At 40.0% G+C, this 13,667-nt stretch overlaps 1 long non-coding RNA gene across 1 annotated transcript in view; it reads left to right on the top strand.

The window, feature by feature from the left end:
- The window catches only part of LOC119896106, an 82,899-nt gene that overhangs the window by 23,687 nt on the left and 45,545 nt on the right, over positions 1–13,667 (top strand). The gene's annotated exons all lie outside the window — the stretch shown is intronic.

Raw genomic sequence — 13,667 nt, 5'->3', positions numbered from 1 at the left:
AACATAAGATGAAGAGTGAGAAAACTTGACTGAGCACAACTCAAGGTAGGGAAGGAAGTTTGGTGAGAAAATAATTGAGCATGAAGCAGGGCATCCCTTAAAAAATGCACGCTCAGCTGACTCACAAATAACAATCAAACAAACACAATTAATTACTCAAAAAGACTAAAGACTTTGACATGTATTCTCTATGAAGTTCTGTTACTCTAAGCATTGCAGTTGTACTATGGAGGAGGCTTATGGTGTGTTCACATAAAACGCAAGGTGAATTTTCGCCTCATGTTACTTGCGTGAGTTTCACCACTGGACAATTTGTCTTTACTCATGCGAATATTCACCCGTAATCTGGTTTACTACAGCAGTATGAACCCAAAGTAAGCATTTTGCAGTAATTTAATTTCAAAAAATGGATCAAAAGGATGCCGAGATAACTACACGATTCTGATTTGTTGATCATATGAATTAAATCCTTTGTTCAGGTCTATCCTTTTGAAATGCTTGTTTTCTAAATGGCATTCGGATTGATCAGGGCTGTGCTATGCAAAGTTGTTTCATAATAAAGATGAGTGAAAGCTGGAATCAAGGAACAGACACACATTTTTTGAACTTACCAGGTAGTTGCTGTAGACAGTGACGATAAGTATGAATGAAGACAAATCAACTTTTTAATCCCAGAAATTATAATAAAGACATTCAGAGCAGAATCCGGTGTGACTCTGGGTGTGTGTTTGTCCAGAAGTTATGACTATATATCTTTTTATTCTTTACTTTTTTCTCCCTTTTTCTTTTCTTATCACCTTGCCTTCATACTTTGGCTTCTCAGTCTTGGCCTCTGTTCAGTCACTGCCTTATTTTCCTCCTAACTTACTACACACTAACTTTTAATTGTGTACACTATCAGATGGATTGCCAAAGAAGGAATGGGCAGACAAAAAGACTTAAGCTCCACTATCTGTTGGAAACAGTGTCACTGGCGGCTTTCAATCTCTTTCTCAGGACCGATCAATAAACTTCACACCCAGGACTCAAGTTCACCCAGCAAAGCAAGAGAAACAATTCAAGACCGGAGGGCTGAGGGATGTCAACCTTTTCACTTTGTGATTTTGACAACACACACGTCTTTTCTTTTGTTGAGGAAAGCTGCAAGCAGTATTAACTCCAGTTCCAAACAGTATTTCAAACAAATGTATCAACCAATTTAATCCTTATAGCAATGAGAGTTTCCAGTACCCTGTTTATGTGAAAGGGCCGACATGGTTAAAGCCATTACGGCAAGAGTTTTATTACATCCAGTGAGTGAGGTTCCTATACTTCCACAGTAGTAATATGGGTATTATACCATAGCTTCCAAAGACAGGTCTCTCTGGGTTGTGCAAAGTTGGTACAGTGATTATATATTCAACCAGACTCAGCATTCCTACAATGTATTCTAGAGGAAATATTTCACAATAATTTGCTGTGGCTACATGCGTATAGGAAGGAAGCTGTTTTTAGCCTGCTGTGCTACTGAGCAAAACCCTCCAAAATCCGTAGTGCAGTTTACTACATCTGGTCGATGAAACTAAACTAATAAAACACTCATTAGGAATTTTAGAAGTGAGTCACCTTACCCTCCTGAATCCCTGCTGAATCAGCGCTCCCTTCATCAACTGAGGACACACCCCTTTTTACATCTCCTGCCAACCAATCCTCCTCAATCAATCATCTTGTCAATGACAGTGTATGGAAAATAACTGAGATCCTGTTGTCTTTGCAGCAAAAAAATCTAAATAAATAACTAAGTGAATGAATGAATAAATAAATAAATACTAACCAATGGGCCAACACAAACAAAAACAAGGTAACCAACCATCTAAATAATGAACCAACCAACCACATAAACCTTATAAATAATAGAGTAACCAACCAAGTAACCAGCCAGTCCCCCTTTACAAATAACCAACCAAGCAGTCAAATAAACAAATATCAAGGAATGGCACCAGTGGTAACTCTTTTCATCATGTTGGAGGTTGTGAATGGACCTGATCAATATTGTGAGGGATCTGAGGGGGACATGGGATTCACTCATTGATTTCTGTGGAGAAATTCTACTTCTGCCCCTTCTACGGTGAGTTCAGTATTAAGTTACCAAACGCTACAACTGGAGCTACTGAGGGTCTTCAAGGTTCTGCCTAAAGACACGTTTAGGCTAGCTCCTACTGAAAATAATGTTAAGCCCTTTGAATTTGTTCAAGATTGTGGTGAAGTTGAGTCAGGTCCAAAAAAATGCTGGTGGATGAAATGTTTATGGCGTAAACAGGAGGTGATTGCTTACATTTACTGGAGAGTGCTTAGTGCCAAATTGCTTGGAGAAAGACACCCCTGTGGTAAAAAGTGACCTCACGCTCCTGCTGAGTCAGCATTACCACCATAGTCTGAGATGTCCTCATGCCTTCAGCCAATCATCAATCAATACATACTTCCATCATTGTTTGAACAGTGCTACAGTTCTCTAAAGATCCTCCTTTAGTGGTGCATTGATCAGCTCCTTTGGACTCAGACTTGCTCGATTTAGTTCGAGAGCCAATCCCAACCCTGGCCCGGCATTAAAAGGTAAGGACAACTAAGAAAAATTAAGAATTTCAGTCCAACAGGAGACATTTACTGTCTCCTGATAAATACCCTTGTGAAGTGTGTACTACTGTGAAAGTAGAACTCAACATGCTATTTTCTGCATTATGGAAATTAATACAATAATATATTCAATTGGGAATGGATACAAACTATTTCAGAGAGAGATTTGTCAAGTGAAATTGGAATATGTGCGTAAGTGGACATTAATGTTCATTAAAATGGCTCCAACAAATCCAGAAGGAAACAATATTAAAATGTTCTCCCCATCTCAATTACTTCTACTCTAACATTTCCTTATACAATACTTTTGTATAATAATTCTGCCCCAAAGAAGAAACCCCTGGATCTTGCTTCTCACATGGCTCTTTCAATGCTTTTCACATTTTAATATGATCTCACTCTATTTTAGTTTTCATTTCTGAAGGGTAGCCAATTGCAAGTGAGATGCTGTGTCTGCTTGTGTAATTTCATAACGCAGATCGATATTTTCATGTTTAAGTCTTTATAATTAAGGCTGCATTAATGTTACGGTCAGGCAGCATAGCCTTACCTTTTATTCATGATTTTTCCATCCGTACAGCATATGTTGTACCCACTGGAGCACTGTTTTGAACACAGGTGTGAATCTTGAACGTGAACAGATCATGGATGTTTAATTTTTGTTAAACAGCGACAGCCAATGTGTGGACTATATGTGACGTGACAGAGATGTTGTGGACCACATTTACCACACACACACGCGCATACATATATATTTTGGATGTAGACCCAAAAACATAATGTGTAAGTAAATTATCAATATTTTTCCTCATCAACCAGATGGTACATAAACCCCACCCCCCTCCCAATGTTCCTCCACGCAGTCTAAAAATGCCTCACACCCAAAGTCAGATGGTCTTCTTAATTAATTGGACTCATAAACACTGTAATTGGTTAGATGTCACTGCCAAGTGAGGCTAGTAGACCCTAACGATGTTCCCAGTAGTGACAATGAAATCTCCATTAAGGGTACATCAGTATTGCTCACTCTACAACCCTCAGTTACAGCTGAGTCTAATGGCCATTAGACTCCAGCGCAGGACTGACTTGGACTATGACAGTTTAATCAAATGCTGCATGCAGCTTGGGGTTTTTTGTGCTTTCCTCTGCGTATATGTGTGTTGATGTCCTAATGGAATGGTGTGTTTGTGTATGTCTGTTACTTACGCATGTTTAGTTATGGTGTATGTGTGTGTGCTGCGTGTTTGTGCATGGAAAGTATTAAGTATCCTGCTGACATCGAGTTGCAGTTTTTATTTTTGTTTTATTCATCGCATTAGTGAACTTCCCAGATGGAAGAAACCTGCCTCTAACCTCTTCAGTCCCGTCGTTCAAAGACACCTCCAGAGAGTTTACACTCTTCCTGTTAAAGTTACTGTCACATGTAGCGTGATAACTACATGGCTGTATTAATCTGTATAGTGGGTGAATGATAGTGGTTCCTTATTTGTCTTCTCTTCATCTTAATGCTAACAACTGCTGTTTAGCATGGCAAGTTTTCCTTTTTGTGTAGGTTAAGGAGGACGTGTGTGTGTGTGTGTGTGTGTGTGTGTGCACTGTGGTAAGAATCACAAATTATCAGTCACCAGAAGCGTTGACATGTTGTGATATGGTTGATTCATTGGCTGCAGCTTTGATGAATGCTTAAAGGCACAAAGTTGTTAAGATGCAAGTGTGATAGGAAGAAAGGATGGGAAACAGTGACAAAGTTATTATAGATAGATAGCCTGTTTCCAACCTTCCTCTGACTTCCGGTGACTTACGTACATGGAGTTCTCACAGCTGAAGCAGAAAGCCTCACATAAGTGCTTACCGCAGGGGTTGTAAAATGTATTCCCCCGATTTCAAAATAAATGGCACCATATTGAATAACGTAGCTTTTTCTACCCAAATAATAAGCTTGTTTATAACTGCCCAAGTGTTGTAATAAATTTAATGCACATGGCACTTTTATACATATAGTGTAGAGTGGAATGCTGCTATAGACAGAAAAATAGAAAAAATAACTAGACGGACTACAGTTGTGAATGGAATCTCTTTGGGTGGACACTGTAAATATTTTGCACTATTTAATCCAGTAGGTGGCGGTAATGCCAACCACTATAAAACGACAAAGACGAATCAGGCCCCGATCAGACAGAAAGCGCTTTGCAGGTTCGAAAACGCGAGGCGCACAGCAATGGCTTTTTTGGTTGAATTTTGAAAAGCGCAAAGCGCTGCATTTTTTTTATGTTGCTAGGCAACCACCAAATCAGCTGTCCTGTCAGTCTAATCAAAGATTATAGCGCCAGTGATCTGTAGCCTAATCTTTGGTTTGCCGCTAAGTAATAACGGTCATATTAGCAGAAACTTGATCACAACTCACAGGTCTGTGTCTTTAGTTGTTAAAAACATCTGCTTTAAAAAAGACAAACGGAGGGCGCCTGCTCTGGCATTATTTCGAGGTGTACAAACACGCAGGAGACAGGGAAAGGGAGATCTGTGTAGACTACATGAGACCCTCAGAACGAGGAGACACCGCTGATAGTAGCCTACCAGTTGGTCCAGTAGCTTCATCTTAATGATGGTCGGTTTAAGGCTTATTTTAGGTTGAGTCGGGGACAGACTGTTGCAGTCTGTGGACAATCCAAGCAACTGTAAACTTCTGTAAGCACAACTGAGGACACGTCTCTCCATTCATTAGATTGGACAATGTGTGTGTGTGTGTGTGTGTGTGTGGGGGGGGGGGGGCAAAATATTTTCAACTTCAGAAAGGGGTCAGATCGCCAGAAAGGTTAAGAACCCCTGGCGTAGAGGGATGTCATGTGATGTATGTTGAAGTTCATGGGATTTCTTGTTTTGTTTCTGTTTCACACCGTGGTATGAATTGGGTATTGAGAATCGTGGAATTTCACTGGTACTGGTGTTGACTTCTAAATTTATGGTATCATGACATCCCTAATGCTCATCTCATTGAAGGAAACCTTTACTGGGCAAATGTTGATTGACTTGATAGACACCTGCCACTGTGGATATTGGATCTGTGACCTTTCAGTCAGGGAACTAGCCAGCCCAACTTGCTGACTTAAGTCTTTATCGTGTTTTCTATTTTATTTCTAATAGGGGTGAATGTATTTATGCTCTTTGAGTATTTTTCCCGAAACTCTGCTTGGCAAAGCATCAACAGTAGTGAAGAGCTCCAGCTTTAATCTGCCTGTGTCGCTCTGATGCATTTGACATGGACATGTTTGCTGAAGGAGGGAAAGTTGAAGCAAACTATAGGAAATTATTACCTGTATATACATTTTCTCAATGAAATGAAGTGTGGGTTTATGTATTTTTTATTTGTCTGACTGCTGTGCATTGGCCTAGATCTTGCCCGTCTTCCTGGGGATTGCTTGTAATGTTAATGATACAGAAATGTTCCTGTTTGCTCTCAGTTGAACCAGCATGTCAGCTACTGTAATTGCCTAAAAAGCATAAGTTGAGAAAAGTTAAATCAAACAAGTCAGGTGTCTTACCAGTGTATCCTATTAAAGTGATATGTTTTACCATTATATTGTTTCTGGGAGCTGATATTTCCACTTTTTATCTTGCAGGCAGCAGGCGCAAAACAAACAGATTTTGGTCTATGCACTTAAAGGTATCTAACAACTTCCTTTTCTCTTGCTATTTCTTAATTTATTTGCATGGACATTACCTACCCACATAAGTACAGTTGAGTTTAGTTACTTGACAATATTAAATCTATCCATCATAATCCACCATCCATTCCTGTGAAAAAGATTGACTTTTTCTTTTGGAGCATACAGTATAATTATACAAAACAGTGTGAGAGGGACTGTCAGAGAGACAAAGAATTAGAATTGTGGCGATCATCTCACCCTCCGTTTTCTGGTCTCAGCAACCCATGCCCACTCTCACCTCTGCCCGCCTGTATCCTCCCTGCTACTGCTTACCCTTGCCCTCTCCCAGAGGATAATGAGTTTAATTAAAACACTTAAACTTCACAGGTCAGAACAGGGGGGAGAATAAGAGGTGGCTGAGATAAAATGCTTAGGCAAATTCCTTGCCTCGCTCTCATTTCTTCTCTTTCACACACTCCTTAATTTTTTCTTTTGGGTGAAACTACTCAGTCTCTTCTGTGACTCATAACCACAAGGTTAATCACAGCAGCAGCCAAATTGTCTATCTCGGTCAGTCTCTCATCGAGCAGCTGAAGCCCCAGGAGCTCTGCAGTTGGCTGACTTCTTTGATCTCCTCTGCTGTACTGTATGGTATTTATTCTTAAGTGTTACAGTTGAAAGCACTAAAGAATTTTACCACAGTTCTTCTGCCTTTGCCTCCTCACGGTAGTAGTTCAGCTTACTTCACTCCTTTTGATTGTGCTTTGGTAAGATTTCTGAATTTCAGTGTTTTTTCTTGGTGAGGGTTTCATTTCAGTCATTCTACTTTTGCTCTTTTCTGATCGTTTTCTGCACAAATTTTTGCAGTGTTTTGTCTCATGTTTTGGGCAAGCTTAAACCTGCAGTGCGGAACTTTTGTCTTCCCTTCCTGGCAGTGAGAGTAATTACACAAACACTGTCCAAGAGCAGTAACGCCACATCTGTGTCTGCCCTCAGTCCCTTCTCTTCTTTCAGCGCTCTCCAATGAGGAAAAGCCACACCAACTGGACCATCAGAAACTTTTCTTGGACGCTGTGAAACATATCATTACCAGTACCGCTACAGACACCAGATTTAAAAACTTTGGTATACTGAGAATTGCAGAGGGATTTACTTGGCGACAATGTGTAACTCATTTGGCAAGGGCTTGAATGTAACAAACTTTATTATTATTTTTTTAAAGATTAAATGCCACAAATCCAGCTTTAATTGGAAATGTGTCTAAAAATGTGTTTTAGGACACAATAATTGAGTAAAGCATGCTATTTGCTTTGACATCATTGTAGCTGATGGCATAACGCATTTCCAGCCCAAGCTGGCAAATAGTCCAAACTGCAACCTCTATGCAAATGTGCCACTGCATTGTTTTCATTTGATGTGTGGGTGGAAGTTGAGCAAGGAAAAGGGAGGGACTATAAGAGTAACTATTGCAGACTCAAGAAAGCTTCCTTGCATGGACAGCATAAGAATCCTTGACCTCTATCTTCAATGTGTTGTTTTTTCCATTGCTTTTATATTATAGGATCTAAAGATTGTTTTCTGTTGTATAAACTCAACTTTCATTTCAAGGTTTTAAGCTAGTTCCATTACTAATTAAACAAACCCAAACCCTGTTTATCAACTTATGTATATTAATTTATGTACTTATTTCTGCTTTTGGTTTTAAGAGCAAATACTCTAAGCTCCTTTCATGGATCATGGCCAGATATGACAGTTTTGGGATTCTAGTAGATAATATAATATTTATGATTTCTTCTATCAAACTTAGCTTCAGAGGGCTTTTTTATAGCACTTCTTCTAACTTTAATTTTTCTTTTATGTTGAGACTTGGGAATGCAGAAGAAAATTCAGGTTGGAATTGGGGGTTTGACAATTTGTTTTAACTTAAAGAATATATATAAATCATGATTTAGAAAGTTTGTTATGAACCCCTGTGCTGCCTGCCAATACATGCTTTTACTGATTTTTATGGTCTCCTAACTTACAAGGTCTAGGATGGCCTAGCACCATCATGTCTGACAGAATCAGGCCATATACTGTCCTACACATGACTGTCCTCTGTGTTTACTCCCAAATAAATGGGAGCACAGCTGCAATGCGTATTCACCTTCAGACACGTGACACTTGAAAGAAAAAGAAACATAACGAGGGCGTCACTGTATGGTCTATGTACGAAAATGATCATATGAATATGACTGTATTTCTTAAGGAAGCTTAAGAAGGTCAAATTCCTGTGTCAAGTTCTTTTTTTAAACTCATTTAGCTGACACTTTTATCCAAAATGACATACAGTCACTACATATGTTAGAGCTTGCACACCTCTGGAGCAACTATAGGGTTAAGTGTCTTGCTCAAGGACACATTGGTGGATGTGTCACAGTGGGAATTGAACCTGGGGCTCTCACACCAAGGCCACATGTCCTATCCACTGCTCCATCGCCACCCTTCCTTGTTCTTGTCAGCTTTTACAGAGGAGCAATAGAAAGCATCCTGACTGAAAACATTACTAACTGGCATAAATATAAATATCTGTACTATTTTCATTCAGTCTATAGCAACATCACTACTGTCTGTACCTCTGTGTGTATATTGTGAAGGCTGCCTCCCTCCCCTTCCATCTCTCTCTCTCTCTCTCTCCCCTCCCCCTCCCCCTCCCTCCTTCACCCCCAACCGGTCGAGGCAGATGGCCGCCCACCATGAGCCATGGTTCTGTTCGAGGTTTCTGCCTCTTAAAAGGAAGTTTTTCCTTGCCTCTGTCGCCTAGTGCTTGCTCTTGGTGGGAACTGTTAGGTTTCTGTAAATATCATCACAGAGTACGGTCTAGACCTGCTCTTTTATGAAAAGCGCTCTGAGATAACTGTTGTTGTGATTTGGTGCTATATAAATAAAACTGAGTAAAATGAAACTGATTTTAATTGAATTGGCATGGGATGTACATGGCACAGGACCGGAGGGATCTGCAGCGGGTGATTAACACTGCTCGATTGGTACCCATCTCCCGAGCATCAGTGATATCGGTGAGGTGAGGTGCATATGCAGAGCCTGAAGGATACTAAAGGACAATACCCTCCCCAGCTACAGCCTGTTCACCCTGCTGCCTTCTGGGAAGAAGTTTCTTCTGCCTCACCAACAGACTGCAGAGCAGCTTTTCCCCCCAAGTTATCAGACTTTTAAACTCAAATTCATCCGCAGCACTGCTCAATTTCACTTTCCAACCCGTTGTAATGTAACAAATAAATCATATCTTGTATATGCTATGGCCTTCGCTATCACTAGATCTCAGTTTCACAGCTACCTGAGATTTTGAAGCAGCCGCACTTTCCATCACCATCATCAAAGGACCAAGCAAGTGAATTCTTTTTAGAAGAACACTGTTCATCTTTCCAGAGTTCCAGAGAGTTTGAGAATCTTTGTCAAGGAGCATTTAAGTTGTTCTGGAGGATCCTTACTCGGACTCTTTTATGTTGGATTTTCCTTTAATTTGTCACCAACCTCTATATGTATAAACAATAGTATGCATTCTCTAATGTTATATCTGGACTGTTAATCATATTTTTTTTTTCTGAGACCTCGTGCTCCAAATTAATAACTAAATCACAATAGAACATGCATTGAACATGTTCCTGCCTGTCCATGGCAATTAGAAACCTCCCAAACCTCTTGCCTACTGTCACTTTGCTGATTTTCATATTTTCTATGTGTTGTTCTCTGCCTTGAGGCTCTCCGCTGGAATACACCCTTTTGACAAGATCCCCGCTCTGTAGCTGTCTGCTGTAAGCTCCATGTCTAACAGCGCAAAGATGTTTGGCTGAGGAGTATCCCATCTTGACGATACACATTACGTGTCAAAATACATGTACACATGCACCCTGCGTATGTACAAGAAGTGATAACAGCCACGTGCAAAAGTGTGAACATGACATGCTTGTAAGCAGGTACGTATACTGTATCTCTATGCATATTCACACACACACACACACACACACACACACACTGTCACGTGAAAGAGCATGTGAGTTCAGAGACACAGGGGAAGAGAAATGCAAATGCTCCGCTCTTCGAGTCAGTGACATGGCATCCATAGGGAGGTGTGTGTGTGTGTGTGTGTGTGTGTGAGAGGGAAATGGGAAGGGGAAGACAGTGAAAGGAAGAGATTTAGAGAGAGAGATGGCGCTGATTCACTGTGTATTCACTGTCTCCCCCCTGCCCTGATGCACTTCGCTGTAAAAGAACCTGCTTGTCAGGCAGTGAAAATAGATGACAGTCTCAGGAGGATGTGCCGTCGCCAACAACCCCTTCTCTGTTTACTTGTTTCTCATTTCTCTTCTCCCTCTATCTCTCTTTTCCAACATAACGTGCCTGTGCCTCGATTGCCCTCAAAGACAGCAGGCTATGCCGCATATTTTTCTCAATTCCCCTTTTACTCTCCTCGTCTCTCCCAGTCCCATGCTGCTTTTCGTGCATAGTCAGGTTGCAAGTCGTGTGAGAGCAGGATTTGTGGGAGCACATGTGCGCTGGCGAGACACCGTGACTGACCTGATTGCTGAGAGGGAGAGACAAGCAGAAAGAGATGGAGATAAAGGCTGACACGATACGAGAACACTTTCCAGAGTTGCATTTGACTCCCCAACTCCCCATATTGTTCTGTTCCAAATAAATTACATTTTTATAAAATGGACTATTCATATATCGTGGTTTAGTTTATTTGACATTAGGAGGAGGAGAACATAATCATACACAACTACAAAGATGTCTAGGATAACACAATAAAGTCCTTGATGTAAAGATATAGAAAGATACAACAGTCCAGGGGCCAGATACATAAAACTGTGTGTACTCATAGTTTGTGAAATTGATCATGCTTGGTTTTTGTGCATGCATATGGTTTATACATCTTGTTCCAGGTGTCTGGGTGACATCATGAAACACAGTCATCACCTCTATCGCCATCAGTAAAGTCACTGCAAAGTCACTTCCACTTCCACGTTTCCTGTAAGCCAAAGTTCCAAACATACAATTCCTATAAAGGTATTCTTATTATGTACCAAACAAGCATGAACCTCTGGGTCTGAAAAGTGAAGCCAATACACAAGTGCCTTAAACCTGCTTTCTTTCTAATGGCCAGCACGGGGCGACTCCACTGGTTGCAAAAAAAGTCAGATTTTATAGAAGTCTATGACAAAATGGCCCTACTTCTCACTTAATTTATTACCTCAGTAAACAGTTTGGCTGGTTTCAAGTCTTGTTCGATACAGCATGATGTTCATTTAGTAAATTATGGTCCCATTTAGAGGAAAATAGATGATAAAGCAGGGTGTTGCTTTAGGGCATGGAGTGACTGACTCGTCGCTACCATGTCACCATGTGCCCCTGGGTTCACAATGCAACCATGCATAACTTGTTCTGATACAAAATACAGATGTATAATTTATATACAGTAGTTTGTCTTCAAGTATTTGGACAACTGTTTTTCCAATTTTCAGTTTGATTTTCTAGCCAAGAATCTAGTTCTACTCATTTTCCCAAGGGTTTTCTTAATGCCAAGCTCTTCCACCCAGGTTACTGTGTAACAGACATCCTCACTAATTAATAGGGGTATATATTTCACCTTAAGGAATCTTTGAGAACACTGGTTGACCTGACCAAATGAAGGAAGGATTTTACATACATATGTACATAATTTGATTGTAAACATTTCTTTTTACATGTTTTAGTATGCTAGAGTACCCTTGACTTACACACAAAAGGTGATGAAGTAACAGTTGTCTATTACAGGACAATAAAACTTATGGAGATATACAGTATATTGTTGACTATTCATGCATGTGTAAAAGATATTGCAGCCCAAACATTTAGCCATTAACTTTAATTGTTTTTATTTCTCACAACTACACCACAGCTTATTCGCCACCACTACTCAACTTTACTCTTCATTTTGATTCCCTTTTATTAGACCAATTTCCAGTCTCTTGTGCAGTCCCACATCGATAATTTACTACTAATAATTCGCTTGGCTCCCACTTCCCTGAGCTAGCCTCTGCCTTTTCTTATTGCAAAGTCCAATTTTCCTTTTTTTGTACAGAGCCTGTAGCAAAAAATTTGACAAAGGTGGTGGGATTCAGGCCAAACTCATCAGAGATATATGTGAGTCCAGAGGCAGCGACATTAAATATTCTACTGTCTCAAGGCACTTACCTACTATTACCCTGTCACTTCCTCTCCAAATGTGTCACTTTTTCAATTCACATCCACATTACCTCTTTGCTCTCTCTTTCTCACTCCTTTAGATGCCCTCTTCTTTCTCACGTCGCAACTCAAATGTCATTTTGCAGTGACATTGACAAAGAAGCTGTATTTGATGTGGATCAGTCACGGTGTGGCAGATACCCAATCTGCTCAGTTAGTATTGCCGCTGATACTGATACAGTCAATCAGTTCAGTGCTTATTCTTACATGCATACTCACATATGTAAATCAGTGTTCTTGTGTGTGATAAAGCAGTACACCCTGGAGCATTGGATGGAAGTTGCATATCATGTGTTAATGGATGTTCTCTATGTGGCCTGACACGATTTGTTAAAATTTCTTCAAAGGCAACCTACTTAGTCTAATTGAAACACTGTAGTTGAGGTAACTGTACTGTAAGGTAGTTGCATTTTTCAAAGTCAGAAGATAGCCTTCCTTTAATTTGTGATTTTTCCGTACAGTGCATGACCTGTTGCAAAATTTTTATTTGGACAGATCATTACAGATCAAATCAAAATGTTTTCCCTTGTTTGAATGGTAGTTTGAATTTCAAAATAAAAGTGCGCACATAAGGGCTTTCACTCAGCCCGTTCTCATTCCCAGGGCATCAAATACTTAGCTTTGTCACATCCTTTAACGTCTGATACCAACGCATGTGGCAGCCTTTAGCATCATAGTTCAGGGCACTGGGGGAAGCCCTTTAGCGTCATTGTTCAGCTCTAAAATTAGGCTTGGTATAAATAACAGAAAAGTCAAAGTAAGTAGGTGGTTAGGGTGGATGGGTTGGTCAGAAACCGGTATTTGTTTCAGTGTGGAACAAAAAGTTAGAATTGTTTTTTTTGTTTTTTTAATTATGTTAAGTAATGTTACTTCTGTAAGCAACATACATACATATGTAAGTAACATATTTATTTTAACCCAAACCATGATCTTTTCCAAAACCAAACCAAGTAGTTTTGTTGCCTAAACCTATATAAATTGCAGCCTTTCACAACATTAACCACTGGTTTTATTTTGAAAGTCTAAAGGACTTTGCATATGTGTTATTACATTTATTCATTTAGCTGACGCTTTTATCTAAAGCGACTTACAATTGCCAAATATGTCAGAGGTTGCACACCTCTG

This window comes from Micropterus salmoides, unplaced genomic scaffold (assembly GCF_014851395.1).
Source record: "Micropterus salmoides isolate LMB-PRFRI ecotype aquatic unplaced genomic scaffold, ASM1485139v1 Ms_hic_scaffold_9, whole genome shotgun sequence".
NCBI classification, from domain to species: Eukaryota; Metazoa; Chordata; class Actinopteri; order Centrarchiformes; family Centrarchidae; genus Micropterus; species Micropterus salmoides.
This window is presented reverse-complemented; position numbering and strand designations above follow the sequence as displayed.